This window comes from Panthera onca, chromosome A2, assembly GCF_046562875.1.
Source record: "Panthera onca isolate mPanOnc1 chromosome A2, mPanOnc1 haplotype 2, whole genome shotgun sequence".
NCBI lineage: Eukaryota > Metazoa > Chordata > Mammalia > Carnivora > Felidae > Panthera > Panthera onca.
Genome location: NC_138340.1, coordinates 147,500,774 through 147,520,297, shown reverse-complemented (window position 1 = coordinate 147,520,297; position 19,524 = coordinate 147,500,774). Strand labels below are relative to the sequence as shown.

Below are 19,524 nucleotides of genomic sequence, written 5' to 3'. Positions count from 1 at the left end.
TAAGAAGGTAACAGGCCCAATAGTTTGGAGCAAATAGAGATTCTGGCTCTAAGAGAATGGTAGTCGCTAGTGGAGAATAATACATATACAGTTCTTTTAGCTCCTGGGTGTTCTACTCTGAAGGAAATTAAGCCCCGAGAATTCCTTCTCTTACAGACTTCTCATATTCCTTGCTTCCTTCCCTTTCCCAAGAGCACTCTGTAGGCTCTTGTCCTTTCTGACTGGGGGTGAGTGTATTGATAGCCTCCTAAATGCTCTAGAGAGAATTTGATTTTCCCATGCCAACTGAGTGATTCATCTAAAATGCCAATTCATCTTCCCCATGCCAACTGGGTGATCCATCTAAAATGAAAGTTGGCTTAAAATTCCAATTGCTTAGGGCAGAGGCATGTATATACCCCAAGGAATACACAAGATACATTGGGGTGCAGGAAGAAAAAAAATAAAACTTCTATTTCACTTTATTTTTCTAAAAACAAACTTAGAAGCAATTAAGCTCTACTAATAAGTAATAGGCATCTTGACATTGGTACCTCTCCTCAGTCCATGAAATGTCTTGGTAGACCGGGGGAGCCTCACAACAAAGGGACTGACAGTGGTATCTTCATGTAATCCTTTGTTTTCAGCCCTTTTTTGTATAAATGACCTAAACTGCATTAAGTCCAGATTAATCATAATCCTCAATCCACATAACATTTCATCATTAGTCATTTATTCATTTGAGCATTTATATGTATTTTAACAATGCGGGGCACCTGGGTGGCTGAGTGAATTGAGCATCTGACTCTTGATTTCTGCTCAGGTCATGATCTCCGGGTTCATCGGATTGAGACCTGTGTTGGGCTCTACACCGATATCATGGAGCCTGCTTGGTATCATCGTCTCTCTCTCTCTTTCTCTCTCTCTCTCTCTCTGCCCCTCCCCCACTCATGTATGCTCGCTCTCTTTCAAAAATAAATACATATTTTTTAACAATGCAATAAGCACTCATAAATCCACCACCCAATGAGAAATCTAGACCTCCACAGTAACTACCACCTAGCTGTGCAGCCATTCCCCATCTCATCCTCCTGCTATCCCCACCTAAGGTAGCCATCATCCTGAATCACAAGTCTGATGTTTCTTACTTCCTTTTAATATGGTGCTAACTCTCTATAGATTTCTTAAAGCAAAGATTTTTATTTTAGTTGTTTTTTGCATTGTGAAAAAGAGCATTATGCTGTATGTACTCTTCTGAACTTTTTCTTCCCCAACTTAATATTAATTACTTTGCTAAGATTCACCCATATTGCTTCATGTTACAGAAAGAGATTCATTCATCTAGGCTGCTGTGTAATATTCCTTTGTGTGATTATATCGTAGTTTATGCATCTGCTGCTCTCCTGTTCATGAACATTAGGGTTTTTTTCATTAATAAATAAAATCTAAGTCTATTTTAAAATTTAAATGGAAATGCAAAGATCCAAGAATAGCCAGGACAATCTTGAATATATATATATTCTCCCAAATACACATATCTTGAATATACAAATCCTCCAAAGGTCTCATATTCAGAATATATAAAGAGTATCAAAATTCAGAAGGAACATAAAAGACACAAGAAAAGTGAGCAAAAGACTCAAATACTTCATAAGAAGAAATATCCAAGTGACCAATAAATATATGAAAAGATGCTCAACCTCATTAATGTCCAAAGGAACACAAAATCAAACCATAGTGAGATATGATCTCACACCCAACACAATGATGAACACTTCAATGGCTGACAATACCAAGTGTTGGCAAGGATGCGGAGCAAGCAGAATCTGAAACGTGTTGGTGAGAGTGCAGATTGGTACAATCACTTCAGAATACTAGCAATATCTACCAAAGTTGAACATACATGTAGTGTATGGCCCAGCGATTTCACCAGACATACAGCCACAGGAAATGGATGCGTATGTACGCCAAAAGACACACGGAAGAATGCTTACAGAAGCACCATTGGTCACAGTTCAGTACTAGTTATAGAGGGAAGTCCTGTCCAATAGTATATATACTTTATGCATCCTTCACATACCTACACCAGGATGTAAGAGAGACCGGAACATGCTTCTCCCCAGAAGGATGTAAGATGCTACTATCCTCTGGGCCTGGTATGCTACAGAGGCATCCCCAACACCCTTAGAAAAAACTTACTGACTTTCTAGAATATCAACATGGGGAACTAGTGCCAAATACCCATTCAACATCATGCTTTTCTTTAAATGAAAAAAAAAAAACACTGCACTTTGGATTCTAGGTACTCAGCTTGGACTAGTCATCATCCTTGCTTATGACCCTCAACCAGCATTATTTCGTGCATGGCCTGCATGTTTGCTCATTCATTCATTCATTACATATTCATTCATCTTTGCTCACCATCCAGTTCCAAATCTAGAACAATATGAATAACACGTCTGTGTGTTCCTCACCTAGCCTGGCCCCTGCCCCCACTGCTCTCCACCTGTGCCACAGGTAATCATTATAGCAATGCTTGTGTTTCTCATTCCTTTGCTTTATTTTCCAGTTGTATCACCTATATGTGTAGGCTTTGTATTACATTGTTTTGTTTTAATTTTGAAGTTTAGAAAAGGATGCCGTACCGTATACGGATTTCTAGGACTTGCTTTTTTCCCACTCGTTATGTTACTAAGATTCACCCATGCAGTTACTTGTGAGTCATTTCCACTGCTATAAAATATTCCACTCTGTAAAGATATCATAATTTATTTACCCATTTTTTATTCTGCGGGCTTCTGGGTTGTTTCCAAACGGTGCTTCTGTAAGCATTCTTATTCATGTCCTAACACCCATCACTTCTCACAGCTATCATTAAGACTGTGTTGTTTCTGGACATGTATTTCTGGGAATGTGATAATGATTATAATAATAATAATAACAATGTGATGGTGACAGCAGACATTTGTCTAACGTGTTACCTGTGACAAAGCACTTTCATCAACCTGATCCAATTCGACAACTCTAGGCACAGGCCAACCTATCACAGGGTTGGGAAGTAGCCAGATCCATGGTTTCCGGATCTCATTGAATGCATTACTCGGACCCACTTCAGGGTCTCAGGATTTAATTATCATTTCTGCCACTGTAAAAGCTAGTTTCATCACAATATATCATTCAAAATTGGTGGGACATTTTATGTCAGTGGGCATTTGAGGAAACAGGAATCCATCCACAAAGCTCATCGGAGAGAGGCCAGGCCTGGTACCATCTCCAAAGTTCCTATTCCCCTTCTCCAGCCACAGGCTAGAGGTCCCGGGGCTGCCAGGGAGGTAGGACTCCCCCTAGTACCATCACCAAGCATCCTTTCTCCCAGGATGTGAACAAGTCGCCCTTGACTCTTTGCCGGCTGCCTGTCTCTGCCAGTCCCCACGTCATCTCCTCCCCTGGGAGGCCAGGTTCGTCGGCAGAGTGCCAGCCCTTCTCTGTTCTCCATCCCCATCACTGAATAATGAATACCAGCTAAGTGATGGGCTGGTGCCAGTGAACTCCTAGCAAATCTTCCCGCTGGAGTTTGGATCAATAACACTTAGCTGCTCCTTTTCAACTTAGAAGGCAAGCGGCTGGAAACCCAGCCTGGGCCCTTCCCCTCAGGGAGATGCTGTTCTGATAGCCCCCAAGCCCACCCTCACAGATTCTTGCTGGTCCCCAACCCGCCATGGAGTGTGGGTGCAGGAGTGAAACAGTGTATCTACAAAGGACTGACCGCCCCTCTGTCTGCAGCCCAAGCCCCCCATCTCCCACTAGAATGTGACTGTTAAGCTCCATCTCCAGGAAAGGGCTCTTGTCCTGGGAGCTCAGACTTGGGCAGCCCACAATGGCTAAGGGGAGACTGTTCTGGATCCGTTGGGAGCCATTAACTGTCCCATAACCTTGAGCTTCTTAGTTTGGAATCAGGAAGGAGAAGTGGGAAAGCGGAGGTGTTTACACACAGGTGGTTGATTCAACAGCCTTGGTTGTGCTCCGTGTCTAGTCTAGGCACTATCAGGTCCAGGCTGGTTCTGAGAATCACATCCTTTTGTTCTTGAAAGGTCAGGTTGCAGAGTTGAAGGAACAGCAACAGCCAACACTCACAAAGTGCTTCCTTTGTGCTAGGCTCTGCTGCAAGCACTCTTACAACTCTGAATCCTCACAATAACCCAGGGACATGCTATGGTCTCTACCTCAGAGATGAGGAAACTGAAGCACAGAGAGGTTAAGTGACTTGCCCAGGGTCACAAGGCTAGTAAGCAGGGGAGCCAGAGGTTGAACGCAGGTAGTCTAGTTCTAGAATCTGTGGTCTACACCGCCATATCAAGCCACCTTCCAAGGTATTTCACCAGCTGGGAAAAAAACAGAACCTCTGGAAGTAGGTGTTCTTGACTGAATCTAGCTGCTACTCATCAGTGATGTGATGGCCAAGGTTCTCAACCTATTTCTCTGAGTCTCCTCTTTCCTTATGTGAAAAGTAGAGATAATACTATCTCAGAGTTGTTGCAAAAATAAAATGAAATAAAGTACAGTGCGGATGTTCAGTAGGTATTAGTTTCCATATTGAGGGACTAGTGTCCCTTAATCCTCACTGCAAAGGGAGGCCTTCTGATGTGGGGCAGGAAAGCCCAGGCCACATTCTGGGATCTGGTTTCACCTCCCTGGCTTGGCATCCCAGCCTCTCTCTCTTCTGTGGTCTCTGTTCCCAGGTTCCTCTTGCTGATCCTTTCCCAATATCCTGGCTCTCTCTTCAAGAGCAGGGGCTCAAACCGCTCTCCTCCCCTGGGCCTGATATCCCACCAACCACCCTGGCCACAGACCACATCGGCCTGTGTACACATGTGAGACCACTCTCCAGTGCGGGCAGGGCCTGTGCCCCTCCCAAGGAAGGCTTGGCCATGTAACTGGGGACACACTTCTCTGCTGGTGCACAGCTTAGCTCAGTGGCCAAATGAGCTCCTCAAAATGGCATTCCTCCTTTACCTTGACTTAACTGTCTCAGCAGACCTTATATAGGCTATCTAATGCCACAGAACAAATCGTCCCAAATGTAAAGCCTTAATAAAACAGTAATCACGTATTATCTCATGGTTTGGGTCAGTTAGGGATTCAGATACACAGAAGGGAAATCTTCACTCTGCCCCATGACACCAGGAGCCTCAATTGGAGAACTCGAAGGCTAAGAGGCTGGAATCATCTGATGGCTTTATTGGAGCAAGAAGATCCATGTTCAAGGTGGTTCACGCACATGACTACCAACGAGGTTCCTCTCCACATGGAGAGCTTTGCAGGGCTGGCTGAGTGGTATATTAGTTTTCTTGAGCTTCCACAGCAAAGTACCTCAGATCGGGACCTTAAACAATAGAAACGAATTTTCTTCACAATTCTGGAAGCTAGAAATCCAGCATCAAGGTACCAGCATGATTACTTTCTTCTGAGGCCTCTGTCCTTGGCTGTAAATGTGCTCTCTCTCTGTGGCTGCACATGATCTTTCCTCTGCTTATGTGTCCTCATCTCCTCCTCTTAAAAGGACAGTACTCATATCAGATTAGGGCCCACTCCAAAGACCCCCTTCCACCTTAATTACCTTGGTAAAGGCCCTATGACCAAACACAGCCACATTCTGGGGTATTGCAAGTTAGGACTTCAACATATGAATGGGGGGCGGGGAGGGGACACAATTCAGCCCATAACAGGTGTCTGTGGGAATGGTGGCTGGCTTCCCCCAGAAGGGGTGATCCCAGAGACCAGCTGAAGCTGCAATGTCTTCTATGGCCTAGGCTCAGAAGCCACACCACATCACTTCTGGACCCTCCTGCCGCTGACACAGGTCAGCCCTATTCAGTGTGAAAGATGCCATGTAAAGACATGAATTCCAGGAAGCCAGGATGCGTGGGCGCCCGCCTAGAGGCCAGCCACCACAGCTGCACAAATAAAGGCCTTGTCCCACATTATCACAAGCAGAGGAGGGGATCCCGTGCATGAGAAGAACAACCTCCTCAGGAAGAGGGAACCCAGGGGCACCAAGTCCCACTGCCCAGGCTTCTCTCACCCTCACCCGGCAGGCAAGGTGGGTCCAGAGAGGGAGCAAGGAAAAAGGGCTGGAAGTGCCTCTCATACTATTACCTCCTGGGGAATAAAACTTCCATTCCCTCAATGGCAACCTGAGGCTAACGTCCCCACTGTGAAGAGAGGCTCAGTTCTGGCCCCTGGCTCCCCCATCTGCTCTTCTGTGTGTCTGCCACGAGCAGCATCGGCCAAGGCTCAGGCAGAGTGGACATTGCCAAGTGGACGCAGATAAATGAGATACACAATGTCTTCGAGGAGCCATAACGTAGCCACGGCATAGAACAAGTGACGAAATAACAACAGCTCACCAGTTAGATCCGGACTGTTCACTCCCAGAGCACACTGACCTTTATCGTGGCCGGAAGGAGGGGGCTCTATTCCTTCGTCCTGAATGGATGTGACTTAAAAGCAGAATCATGCTATTCTTTCTCTCTTATCTGGTTAATCTGCAGAGAGACAGAATCACTGCCATCTAACATCTGCTAGGTAACCTACTGGCATGGAGGTCAAAGATCTGTGTCTGGGAGCCGGGATGATATGTAATTCATTTACGGAGTCATCGCTGGGTATGTGTCTGTAGAAATGTACAGTAAGCTCGAGATTAGTCCCAGCACAAGCCTGACTTAGAAAGAGCTACTCAGCTCTGGTGGAGGCTGGCCTTCTCCAGGTGGATGTGGGTGTGTTAATGACCTGGCACTGACGTCAGGAAGCACAGCTCTCTGTCCTGCCTTGGAGTCAGTCCTCCGTGGGGCTGCCAGTCTTTCCCTCTTCCCTTGCCATGTATTGCCGCAGCTTCACACCAAAAGGGCCAATTTTCCCCACCTACCACCCTCCTTCTAAGCTAAAATCAACTGGGCCACGTATTAGGGGACAAGAGGGGAGAAGAGCTCATTCTGCAATGGTCCCTTCCCGTCCTCTGAATCTTTGAGCTTGATTTAAAGTTCCCACACACACACTCCCACCACCCCCTTGGAGAGCAAGGGAGGATTCCTCAGCCCCAGCTGGCCACCTCTCTCATTCACCTCATCCATCATCCAGACAGGTGAGCCCTAGAGAGAAGCCACAGGCAGGACAGGGGTAATTAGGATCCATTAAGGATTGAGGCTGAGCTGCAGGGGTGGGGGACCATTCATTCCCCAGTCTCATCTTCTAAATGAAGCCCATCAGCCACGCTGAGCCTGCTTTCTACCTGCTGGTCCCGCCCCCCTCCCCATTCCTGGGGAGGCTGAGGCAGCAGCAGGGTAAATAAGCATCTTGAGGACAGAGACCCAGATTTGAGGTGAGGAACCACAGGTCACATTCCAGCAGAGAAGGGAGAAGGCAGGGAGCAGAGGAGGAGAAACATGACCCCCCCCCCACAACAAGATGCAACTTAGGGGCTTGTTCCTAAGTCAAGACCTCAGCATGAGAATCCACATGCTGCCACTGAAGCTACTTTCGGCACCTCCCACGTGGCCCTGTCCAGGGCCAGCCTCTGCAGCAGCGGAGGGGACAGCTCCGTGGTGCCTGAGCTCTCGTGGCGCTGTCTGCAGAAGGCTCCTGCCAGAAAGCGAATGTGCTCCTTGAGAAGGGTTACAAATTAACCTCTCAGCAGTCTCCTCAAGCACCTTCTTCCTGATTAATTTGTCAGACTGGCTGCCTCCCTGAGAAAATGGCAATGCTCAATAGCCAGACTCGATTTTTTTTTATCAGATCAGAAAATTTGGTGGTGGGCACGTGGGTGGACGGCGATGAGGTGGAATGCAGACAAAGGGCTGAAGTGTGAGAAGCACCACCTGGAGGAAGACCAGGGTCCATGTTCCCCTTTCTCCTAAAGCCAGGCCTGCCTCAGTTGGAGGAAGAGCAGAAGCACTTGTCCCAGATATTGGGACAACCCTGGAGAGGACCAGTGTCCTGCATACGCTCACGTGCCCTCTATGCACAGGGTCATGACTGATCTTCCACAGCTCCCAATCTTTAGGCAGTACCGACTACCAGAAGCCCTCAGAAGCCTCTGCAATAGACTCTGATTGTCTTGTCCCGGCAGGCCCTCCCCCTGGGGCGGTGAAAAGGGACATGTGCATAGCCACAGCCCAGATGCAGGTGTATGGAGAAGCGAACAATGATTCCTAAACTGAGGTGCAGTGCCCTGCTATCCATGACCGGCTCCCTCCTTGTGGTGGTGGCAGAACATTCATTTCCATCCTGCCTCCAGCAGACAGGTTAAGAGATGCCCAAAGTCATGTGACATGTGACATGCCCAAAGTCACAAAGTCAGTAAGTAGCAGAGTCTGGAATGCTTCTTTAATCGTAAGACCTGTTCCAGCATCTGAACCCCAGCGAATCATCTAAACATTCATAATCCAGTCCCTCCCTCTGAGTCTGAGCCCTTCACTCATTCATTCATATTCATTTATAAAATATTTCAAAGCTGATAAGAAATGGATCTCACCTTCTTGACATCAACATGCCACACCCTCAGTGGTGGCATTCACCCAGTGGTGGGACAGCCAGCTGGCTGAGCCCTGATTTAAGCCAGACCATGGAGACACATGAGCAAGGAGTTACTAAAGTGAAGTCTAGTGGATGAGGGCCCCAGACCAACACATTCTGTGGTTTGAACTCTCTTAAGAGGCCAGAAACACAACTTTTCCCCTTTGGTCATTTAGTTGAACCCCATGTTTATTATGTTAAAACGCAGGAAGATGTATTTTGAATGTAATGCAGTGTTTTTTAATGTAGGCATAAATGCGGTCTGAAATGTGTTGGTTGGGTCTTTAGCAGTAAGGGCCAAGGTCACCCAGTTCCATAATCTCTGGCTAGGTCATGTCTGAAAGGAGTAGGCACAGATCATGATTCAGGACCACAGACAGCAGCATAACCCACTAGCATGCACTACCCTCAATCCTGCTGCCCAGGACCCTCTGGAAGGTACTTCTCAGCTTCCTCTTTCCCAAAGCCCTTACAGAACAAAATGGAGTCAGACTTCAATCGTGGGTGCCTCTGTCTGGGGGAGCCTCCTGCAGGATCCAAGCTACCTTTGCCATTCTTTGCTGCTTTTAGTCAAGATAGCAGTTAAGCCCACATGAGACCAGGAGATGGAAGAGGCCAATTGCCAATTGCTAATGTGCTGAGGGGAGGAAAACATAAATAATTGTACAGAGGCATGATATTAAGTATAGAGGGACTAATACTTCAGACAGGCAGAAACTTCTGAATATACCGTGAGGCTCCCCAAGGCTGAATGGCAGTGAATGGACGCACATTTGCATAATAGCTTTCTTGTTCCCTTTGTTCTTTTGTTGCTGCAACTAATTGCTTTTAAGCACCCTGTTATTTCCCTCCTCATTCCTCTGAAAAGAAGGAGCCCTCGCAGTCTGTAAAATACGGACTTTCACCAACACGATGCGGTTATACATTTATGAATTTGGAGACAAATTCATAAATAAATTTACGAAAGGAGACAAAGCTCTTGATCGAGACAGCACCAGCAACCTCTCCTTCTGCCCCTTTAGGAAATGGGTTGTGGGGGCTTCCCCCCACCCCCGTCCTGGCTTCACAGCTGTCCCATGCTGAGAAGGTTCCCATGGTCAGAAATGCCCTCCACTTGCTTTAAGTCTCCGTAGTCACTCTCTAGAACTTCTCAATAGTTTTTTAACAAGGGGCCCCATTTTCATTTTAGCACTTGGCCCTGCAAATTTTATCTGTTTCCCTGAGTCAGGTTTGGCCAGGATGTCAACTGACTCTGTGGCAAAGGAGACATAGCGAGACAAATCCACCCAGTAGTTAATCCATCACACCATCTCTGCCTCCTCTGGTATTCACACAGGTCCCCAGCACTCTCCATGGCCCTGACACATAGAAGAGGGGTAAATCCTGTTAGTCAGGACACAACCTGATGCCAACCTTCCTGACCTCAGCAGACAACCTAGCCTGGCCCATTCACAAAGTGATGGAACAAACAGAAGCACAAAGATTTTTGTCTGGACGGGGCTCTTAATAGTTGAAGTCACTTCCTTTGTGCAGAAGCCCTGAGTGAGTTGAGAGTGATTTATTTCCCTGGTCCTAGACTTCTAATGTACCCATTAAAGGAGCATGGGACTGCACTAGTCTGCTGCTCATTCCTGCTTCCTCCCTACTTCTCCACTCTTCCAGATAATCATCATTAATCCATTTCAACAACAAGCATTAATAGATTACTCCAGGCTGTGCTGGGCAATGGGGACCCAGTGGGAAGAGATCAGTCTATACGTTCATGGATCTTATGGTCTCATCACAAGTGAGACCCAAATGCCACCTACATTCACATGCACAATCATGAGGAGAGGTCAAATTCCCACATTCCTGCCTTGGAACCTGTTGCTATCCCATCTCGAATGTCTACTCCTCTTTTCTGCCGGCCCATGCCTAGTTAACTTGTTCTCCAGAATCAAGCTCAAAATAGATTTCTACCAGGAGTCCTTTCCGATCTAACTCCATATGGATCACTCCTCTGTGCCGCCCCACTGAGCTGCCTCCATGCCACATCCACCTGGGGACTCAGGTGTTTCTGTGACTATTTGTGTTCTTCAGTTATTCCAAGAATTACAGGTTTCTTGGCTTGACAGGAAGTTCACACAGAGACCTGGGGTCTGTTTTCTCTTGCACCCTCGTCACTGTGCTGGATGCAGCAGGTATAGTTTGCCGACCACACAAACCCATCACCCTCTTCTTCCAGGCCAGCAGATCCTAATTTTGCTTCCATATTCACACTGTTCTCTGGGTCCATGTCCTTGAGAAAGGTAACCTTATGTCTATCCTCCTTACCCAGGAGGGCAAGACATGGATCTTGGTCTGTGTTAAGCCCATTCTTCTTCCACCATAGGGTTAAAAGGGTCATGTGACCTAGTCTTGGCCAATGAGATGTGACAGGAATGATGGGGTAGCTGCCACAAAAAAAAAAAATTTTTTTCAATTGATAAAAAAAGAGACTCCTGTGAACAAATGGTCCCTGATCACATGGTTAAATAGACATTAACCAACCTGGAACCACCCTACCTACTTACAGGATTCTTTGTATGTAACTGAACAAATTTATCACTTAATACATCATTTACTTAAGTTTTCTGTTTCTTTGTAGCCAAAAACATCCTAAATGATTAACAGGGTTGTGCCTATCAGATTTGCTTTATAAGTTTTCTCTGAATAAATGTTGGGCACTGGGCAGGCAAGCAATAGATACTGCTGGAACTGAGCTAACTGGACTGTTTATAAGGAATATGAGTGGCCCAACAGAAAATAATAGAGGTGTCCAGATATTTCTGAGGTCCCGTTCTCATTCTGTCCCTGACTGTGACTGACAGGATGGAATATGAGAAACTAAGGCATTAAGGAGGAAAATCTTGATCTCTGTTGCATTATGAATGAAAGAAACTCAATCTAGACCACCTAGTTGGAACAAATACCAAATAAAATCAAGACATAAGAAAAGTTTGTCTTTGGTGAACCACAATTATTCTGTATATAAATTTGCTCAACTCTTCGGTGACAAGTTCATCCCAGGTAAATTGTTCTCTGCCCCATTTTCTATAACCTATTTCATGCTCAAGAAAGGGGCCTACCCGTGAATAGGGATACTTGCATTTTAATTATTTTTAAAGACAATATATATAGCCAAAAGAGTGAATTCGTAATGGTAGAATTTCAGACCTTATCAAATTCTAGATGGTGCACTTTTAGACAGAGTGATGTTGCTAAAATCCCACCATATTCAACCAATTTCTCCCGCTTGAAAGCAGGCCTCACTCCTGCCTTACTCTGCTGTGACAGCTAGGCTTATGCTAGCTGTCAGGACTCTTTGCCTACAACTCTGCCCTTAGGCAGATTTTAGCTGACCCCACTGGTCAGTGAACGTTTGTGTTTGCCCCAATTAAAAAGGTCTTAGCTAGTAAAGGGGGAAGGAAGGGGGGAAAGAAGGCCTGCAGGCATGGGTCTGGGTCTGGCAGTGACCCATGCCCTCATCCCCTCCAGGAAGCAGGAAGAAACAAGAAGTAGTCACTTCAGCTAATGCAGTGGAGTGGCCACAACACTCTGGCCTGCCCTCAGCAGAGTCAGGAAGCTCACAAGCGTAACAGCCCTCCTTCAGCATTCCCCTGGCTTCAGGGAAAGGAGGAGGCCGTTGGCCGCAGGTCCTGTGTGTCCTCATTTCTACATCTCCCTTGTGGCCCTGCTGTGAAAGTCCAGCCTCAAAAAGACCCAGGAGAGGGGTTCGCTGAAGACGCATAACTGTTGCCAGGGAGACAAGATAATGGTGAGGAAGAGACACAGGCTCCTCTGCCTACTATTAAGCTTTCACAGCAGAAGGGAGGGGGAAAAACTCAGGCAAAAGGGGAAGGTCATCACCTTCTAAGCACGAGTCCCAGTGTGGAGGCTTCTCCTGTAAGTGTCTACCCAGTTCATCTCGGCGGCCCTTCCCCAAAGCGGTGCTCTGCTCTTCATCCCACATCTAGACTCAGTTCAGCTTATGAAGTATCTTTAAAGAAAGGGCAACGACAACTTCAGGCAGTGCTTCTCCTGGAGCAAGTCAGAGCTTCAGAGAGGAGCGGGGATTCCCGTTGGGCTGGCAGACCGCCCTGATGGCTCTGCCACTTGCCCAGCCCATCGGTGGTTTTTAGAGAGCATGGAGCAGATGGGAAGGGCTCGGTGAGCAGGTGCCTGATGCGGGAAGACCAGACAACATCAGCAGCCACCTTGTGCACACATAGATGAGAGAAAGACAGCATAAGAACCGACCCTGTTCCAAGTGCAGGCCACAGGCCTGATGACCCTACGGAAAAGGTACAGGAAGGTGAAGGCAGGTGGACTGATTTTTCTGCAGTGAGCCAGAGGGCCATGCCATGACCAAACCCACCCGCATGCTCCCCAAATGCAGTGGCACCTCTTGCCCTGGAGGTAAAGCTGCCAGAATGCAACCAACCCTTTGCATGGCTAGCTCAGGGAGTCATGTTCCCTATTTTGGTTCCACTAGACTGAATCCATTTGGCTCCTGGAACGCTCCCTCTCATATCCATGAGGGCTCTGAAGAGCTGTGGGCTACCTGTCCTTCCCTAACTTAAGGTGCCTGGTGGTTCCCAGTGTCTAAGAAGCATCATTTTAAAGTGGAAAGATCGAGGGTGCCTGGGTGGCTCAGTCAGTTAAGTGTCCAACTTTGGGTCAGGCCACAATCTCACGGGTCGTGAGTTCGAGCCCCACGCTGGGCCCTGTACTGACAGCTCAGAGCCTGGAGCCTGCTTTGGATTCTGTGTCTCCCTCTCTCTGCCCCTCCCCTGCGTGCTCACGCTCTCTCTCTCTCTCTCTCTCTCTCTCTCTCTCTCTCAAATAAATAAGCATGAAAGAAAGAAAGAAAGAAAAGAAAGAAAGAAAGAAAGAAAGAAAGAAAGAAAGAAAGAAAGAAAGAGAAAGAAAGAAAGAAGGAAGGAAAGAAAGGAAGGAAGAAAAAGAAAGGAAGGAAGGAAGTGAAAAGATCCTAGCTCACACACATCTGGTCCCATAGCTTTCAAGAAACACCTGGGCACATTGGAATAAAACTGTGCTGTCCAATAAAACTTTCTGTGATGATGGAAATGTTCCGCTGCGTGCTGTTCAATACATAGTCACCAGCCACCTAGGGAGCTAGAGCAAGTAAAGAACTGAATTTTTAGCTTTATTTAATCTTAATAAGTCAAAATTTAAATTTAAACAGCCGCATGTGGCCAATGGCCTACGGGACAAGGCAGGAAAACGTAAGTCCTCCCACAGCCAGTACCAGTGGGCACCAAGTAATAGGGGAATAACGTGCTACCCCCACCCCAAGAGGAAAACACCAAGGGAAGACAGCTTATCAAGGGAATTCAAAGTCCCTTTTGATCAAAATGGACAGCTTCCCAAGGGTATCTAAAGTCTCCACTCAGTGCCCTTTTCCTGTTAAAACTTCCAGGCGTCAGTGACATGACACAAGAAAAACACAGGGAAAGAAATGCCTGCACTTCCAGGCCAGCTCAACAAGCAGGAAGAGTGGGCACAGGGCTGGGGAAATGTACTCAGCAGGCTTGCAGAACAGAGAGCCTGGAACCCTGTCATTTTCCACTTAAGTCCTGCAGGGATTTGATGCTGTGAAAAAGAAGAAGATAACAATTAAACCCCAGTGTGCACAGACGTTGGGGTGTAGGATAAATTGAAACCTTGCCAGGCCTCCGTTTTGGGGACCCCTGCCGTGGGGCCATCTCACAGGTCAAAACTTCCCTGTAATAAGATCCTTCTGGTTTTTGCGAAGTGCCTGCCTGGGCCCTCCTCAGGCTTTCCTTCTATCACAGCAAGTCAAGGTAAAACAGGGCCCCAGCACATTCACATTGGCCAGTTCCAGGGTCGTGCGAGGGGAACCGGCTATCAGTCGCTTGCACTTAGCTCGGGTCACCTACATGATTTCTAGAGGCTGTTCCAGGAAGAAAGGCTGGGTATTTGGCACACAATTAATGTGACGCATGCATTCCAGGCAAATGGAGCTGAGAGAAGATGCCATGATGATGGGGGGAGCCAGAGAGCACCATAGGACTCATCGCCACCCCACCCCACCCCCCCGCCGCCACTTAAACCTGGTTCTTTGTCCTGGGTTCCCATCTCAAGAAGACAACTACCATCTACTCACACCTTGCGGAGAGAAATCTGGCAGGGATCATCTCCAATGCCTCCTGGATGCCTCCTTTTCCCTCACCCCCGCATCAGATTGGTCACCAAGCCCTGCTGGTCCTACCCCAGAAATGCCCTTGAATGCCCCATCATCCCCACCCTCACTGCCTCACGGGACCCTGGCCATTTCCCACTCAGGAGTCCACCTTTGTGATCACCCCGAATCAGTCCATCCTCCCTCACTTGCCAGAGGAACCAGACTAAAAATCAAACCATGTGGTATCTATCACTCACCTGCTAAACTGAGGTTCCATTTAACCTAAAGGACAATGCCATCACTCCTCCATGTGGCAAGCAAGGCCTCTAAGGAGCTGGCCACAGTTTTCTCTCCAACGTCACCTCACACAGGTCAGCCTGCACGGACCCACACTCCAGCACATTGCACTTCTCACCAACCGCTCCACATGCCTGTGTGTTTGCACAAGCAGTCCCCCTTGCATAGATGTTCTTCCCTTCCCAACAAACTCCTATGCATCCTTCAATAACCAGCTCTAATATCCCCTCCTCTGTGAAATACTTTTGGATGCAGCTATAATTGTATGCTTCTCTCCTCTGCGCTCCCACAGACCTCCAGTACAGATTATGTTTATTTTGTTCCCAAAGTCTGTCTTCCCTTTAGATGGGGAGCTCTGAGCTTCTCAATGCCTGGGACTATGGTTTCTTGGTCATTTCTGTTTTCCTCTTCTCCTGCATGGGCCTGGGGTATAATGACTACACGATAAATGAATGAATGAATGAATGAATGAATGAATGTTCATCAGACTAAGACCACGAGACTGGACCCAAGCTTTTCAAGCCTTATAATGCAGGTGAATTACCTCGGAATTGTATTAAAATGCACATTCTGACTCAGTGTACATTCTGCATTTCTATGAAGCTCCCAGGTGATGTTGATGCATTAACCATGCATCATGTTGACCACACTTTCAGCTGTGAAGACACAGAGATTCCACAGGTGAGGAATAAATAAACAAAAGAACTGTGTCCATTGTTCAATCATGTAACAACATATTTCAGCTATTTTAAATGATATTCTATTTAATGATATGGACTATGCTAAGTGAACAGGTATAGAAAAGATGTAGAATAGAATCTCATATTGTTTAAATATAACTAGATAGATAGAATGACAGAAATTATCAGATAGATGAGGGAGAGAAGGAAGGAAGGAAGGAAGGAAGGAAGGAAGGAAGGAAGGAGGGAGGGAGGGAAGGAGGGAAGGAAGGGAAATAGAATCCCATATTGTTGAAATATAACTAGATAGAATGAGAGAACTTATCAGATGAGGGAGAGAAGGAAGGAAGGAAAGGAGGGAGGGAGGGGAAAAGGGAAGAAGGAGGGAAGGAAGGGGGATGAAAGGAAGGAGGGAAGGAAGGGGGGAGGTGGAAAGGAAGGGAGGGAGGGAGGTAAGAAGAGGACAAAGAAAAAAGCATATATCAAAGTGTTGATAGTGGTTATCTCTGAAGGATGGAATTGCAGGCATTTAAATTTTTTTCTTTGTAAGTATGTGAATTTTCCCATTCTCTTCAGTAACCATGCATTCTTTTATAATATTAAAGTTATTTTAATCTTTAAATGCACTCTCCCATTTGCCGAGAATATGTCTACTCATTTGTTACATTCCTTAAAAACAAAATGGCAGCTGGAGGTCCTGCCTGGGTCCCTCTTCAGGGGTTGGTCCTTAGCCCTTTGAGAAAGGATATTTGAGGTCAGGCAACAGCTGTGAAATGTCTCTGCCCAGGCCACTGCCATCTCCAAAACAAAAAATGTTCTGAGCATCCTGGACCATGTGAGTCGTCCATCCCCACCACTGACTGTGGTACCCTACCACTTATGGGGTACCAGTGACAAGACAAAAAGTGACCCTGGGCCCTGGGATGGGGCCAAACACTGTAACTAAAATAAGTGTGTGGCTTTACAGAGGGAACAGTGTCTTTCTGCATCCCTGACTGACAGGCCCATTATATTAGCATTCCTGTCATGTCCTCTGGATTCTCCCCAGGGCTCTTTCTTTCTGCACCACATTGTTTCATTCTCTCCCCCTTTAAATAGTTTATTTTAAGTCCCTAAGATGCTGTCCTTAATAAGCCCTTCCTTCTTATACCACAGGGACACCGATCACCCTGATTATTTTAGTTTTTCAAAGGGGAAAACAGGCAGAGCAGTGTAAGGACCCAGGGAGAGAGACACCAGGGGTCATGTTGCAGCTGAAAATCTGGGAGATCTGTTTTCCATGAGAAAACTCCCTGACCTTATTCCTCTCTCTGTCTTTCCCTTATTCCTTTGGGAACCAGAACCTAGAGCCTGCTGTACAGGTCTTGAAAGCAGAGGTCTAAAGGGCGGGAGGAATGTATATCTAAGAGCAAACGGGCTCTCCTGCCTAATCTAGCACCATGGGCTCCGTAAGCACACAACTTTTCCTTGGGTGCTGGGGCCAACGTGCTGATAAACAAGGCCCACAGTCCCATGGTGTTAGTTATGGTAACAGACCCAAAGCATTCAGTGACTTGAAGAATAAGCAGTCTACTTCTCCCTCATGTAATAGTCCAGGGTGAGTTTTCAGGTTGAATTCCAGCTCTATGCCACATCACCATTCAGGACCCTGGCCAGCAGCTGTCCTACTGTCTTCAGTGCCTGACTTTCAAGGTTTCCTTGGGCCATTGTCATTCTAGTCAGCCAGAAGGGAGAAAGGGCACAGAGCAAGCACTGTGGGAGGTTTTGATGGGCCAGGTCCAGAAGGGGCACTCATGATTTCTGCTCACGTTCTGTTACTAGATCTCAGTCCCATGTCCAAACCTAACAGCAGGAGAGGGAATTTATTCTAGCTGCATGCCCAGGAAGAAGACGGACAGATAGCAGTCTCCACTGCATTTATTACCTAGAGTCAGATTCCAAACTTCAGGTTCACAAGCAATTATTGAGCACCTACCATGTGCCAGGCACCGTACTAGGAATTAGAGATTCAGAGACAAGTAAGACAGAGTCCCTGCCCTTGAGGGTCCCTACTCAGGGGAGGTACTCACTGTAGAGAGCAACTGAGACCCACATCATAGGGTTTGGGTATGAGGAAACCCAGCCCCTGTGTACTCATCAGTTGCAACACAGATAATAAGAAAAGGGATTCATGCACACAGGGACTGGTGGAAACCTGCGGGTGACATATGGCGGCACCTATCAGTGAGCAGAGGGCCCCACAACATGGGTGTGTGTGTGTGTGTGTGTGTGTGTGTGTGTGTGTGTGTTTGAAGGTGTGTATGCACACACATGCAGATATGCACATGCTTGAGTGTGTGGCCAGGTAAGAGAGAAAGAGAGGATAATAAAGGATACTTGGGACTACTAAACATTCTCAACTAACATGAGCATTTCCTCTCTATCTTAAAGTCCAAAGCGCTGGACTATCTTGATCTACAGGTCTAACTTTCTCTCTTCCTTTAATATTTTCTCTTACCCTTAGATTCCTACCCAGAATAACTCAGCTACTTGTTAGAGTTTGTAAAACTCACTCCCATAGTCCTCTAACCCAATGTCTTAGTATCTCATCGTTTCCTACTTCTCCATCCAACAGGGAGAAAATGGCAGACATGACTGGGTGGGGCACAGTGCCCAGTAGTCCAGGCCCCACAAGGAGCTGAAAGGAAAGCTTTCTGTTTCAGTGCTTCCTCAAAGACCTACACACATGGGCCTCAAAGCCTACAGCATAACTGGTGTGGACTGAACCATTTCCCATAGAACAGACCAGCAAATAGCACTGGGGTACAGGGAAAATAGGAAAGAGAGTCCCAAGCAGATAGAAGATCTTGCACACCTTTATAAACTCAGGGTGAGTGGGATGTCCTCACAGGAGGCTGGAAAAGAACAGGCTCGCACTGGAGGAATGAACTGCAGACAAGCAACCAAGCAGTAGTTATAAGCTCAGGGGCCCATGAGTTTTCAATATTTTTAGGCAAAGAACAGGATCCAAGGTGTTTGGTTCCAAGGCTAGAAGGAACCTACTGCAAGGCATGATGAACTCTTGCCAACTGCAGGCCCCTCAGAGAGATGCTAAGGTTACTTCTAGGTGACCCCACTCTGTCCCCAGATGAAGAGGAGCACTGGGTAGGCTCCAGCTTGCAAAGTCGAAGGTGTTATCACTTTCCCTTCTGCGGGGGAAAAACCCCACTAGCCAGCCTCTCACCAGCACGCAGGCCTCCTCCTGCTTCTAGGCTGAGGGCTAGAGAAGGGATGAGCCTGGGGCACAGTCAGATGGGGCCAGTGTCACCTTGAGTCCAGTTGCTGCTGGGAAAGCTGAAAACTCACAGTCATATTAACTATAATAACAAAAGGAATCACAGTGATTCTTCCTACCTGCGCAGAGCCTTTTAGCTAGCAAGACCCTTTCATTTCTACTGTCAACCCCACGTTCCCGGGTGGTGGGCCGGGTAACAGAGGAAAGTCCCTCTGACTCATCCCTCATCTGCCCAGACCCAGGCATCTCCACTGACAGAGGAAGACGGGCCACACAGGGTCGGGCCCCTATCTCCATGCTTGCACTGTGGCCCTTGGTTGGCTGTGCCTTCCCACGTGCTGGTGTGCCGTGTGCTCCCGTGACAGCCCCTGCCCTGGAAGGAGGCACAGTCAAAGCTCCCTGAGGCTAGAGGTATCCTCGGAGGACATTCAACAACTGCTCCTGCCTCTGGGAAGGACAGGCAGCTCCTGAGTCACTGCGGGCAGATGGGAAACTGTCCTATTTTTTCAAAATATCCACGAGAAATGCCACCATCT

At 47.1% G+C, this 19,524-nt stretch overlaps 1 long non-coding RNA gene across 1 annotated transcript in view; it reads right to left on the bottom strand.

Moving 5' to 3' along the window:
* The window catches only part of LOC132675076 (uncharacterized), a 315,734-nt gene that overhangs the window by 86,196 nt on the left and 210,014 nt on the right, over positions 1–19,524 (bottom strand). The window lies entirely within an intron of this gene.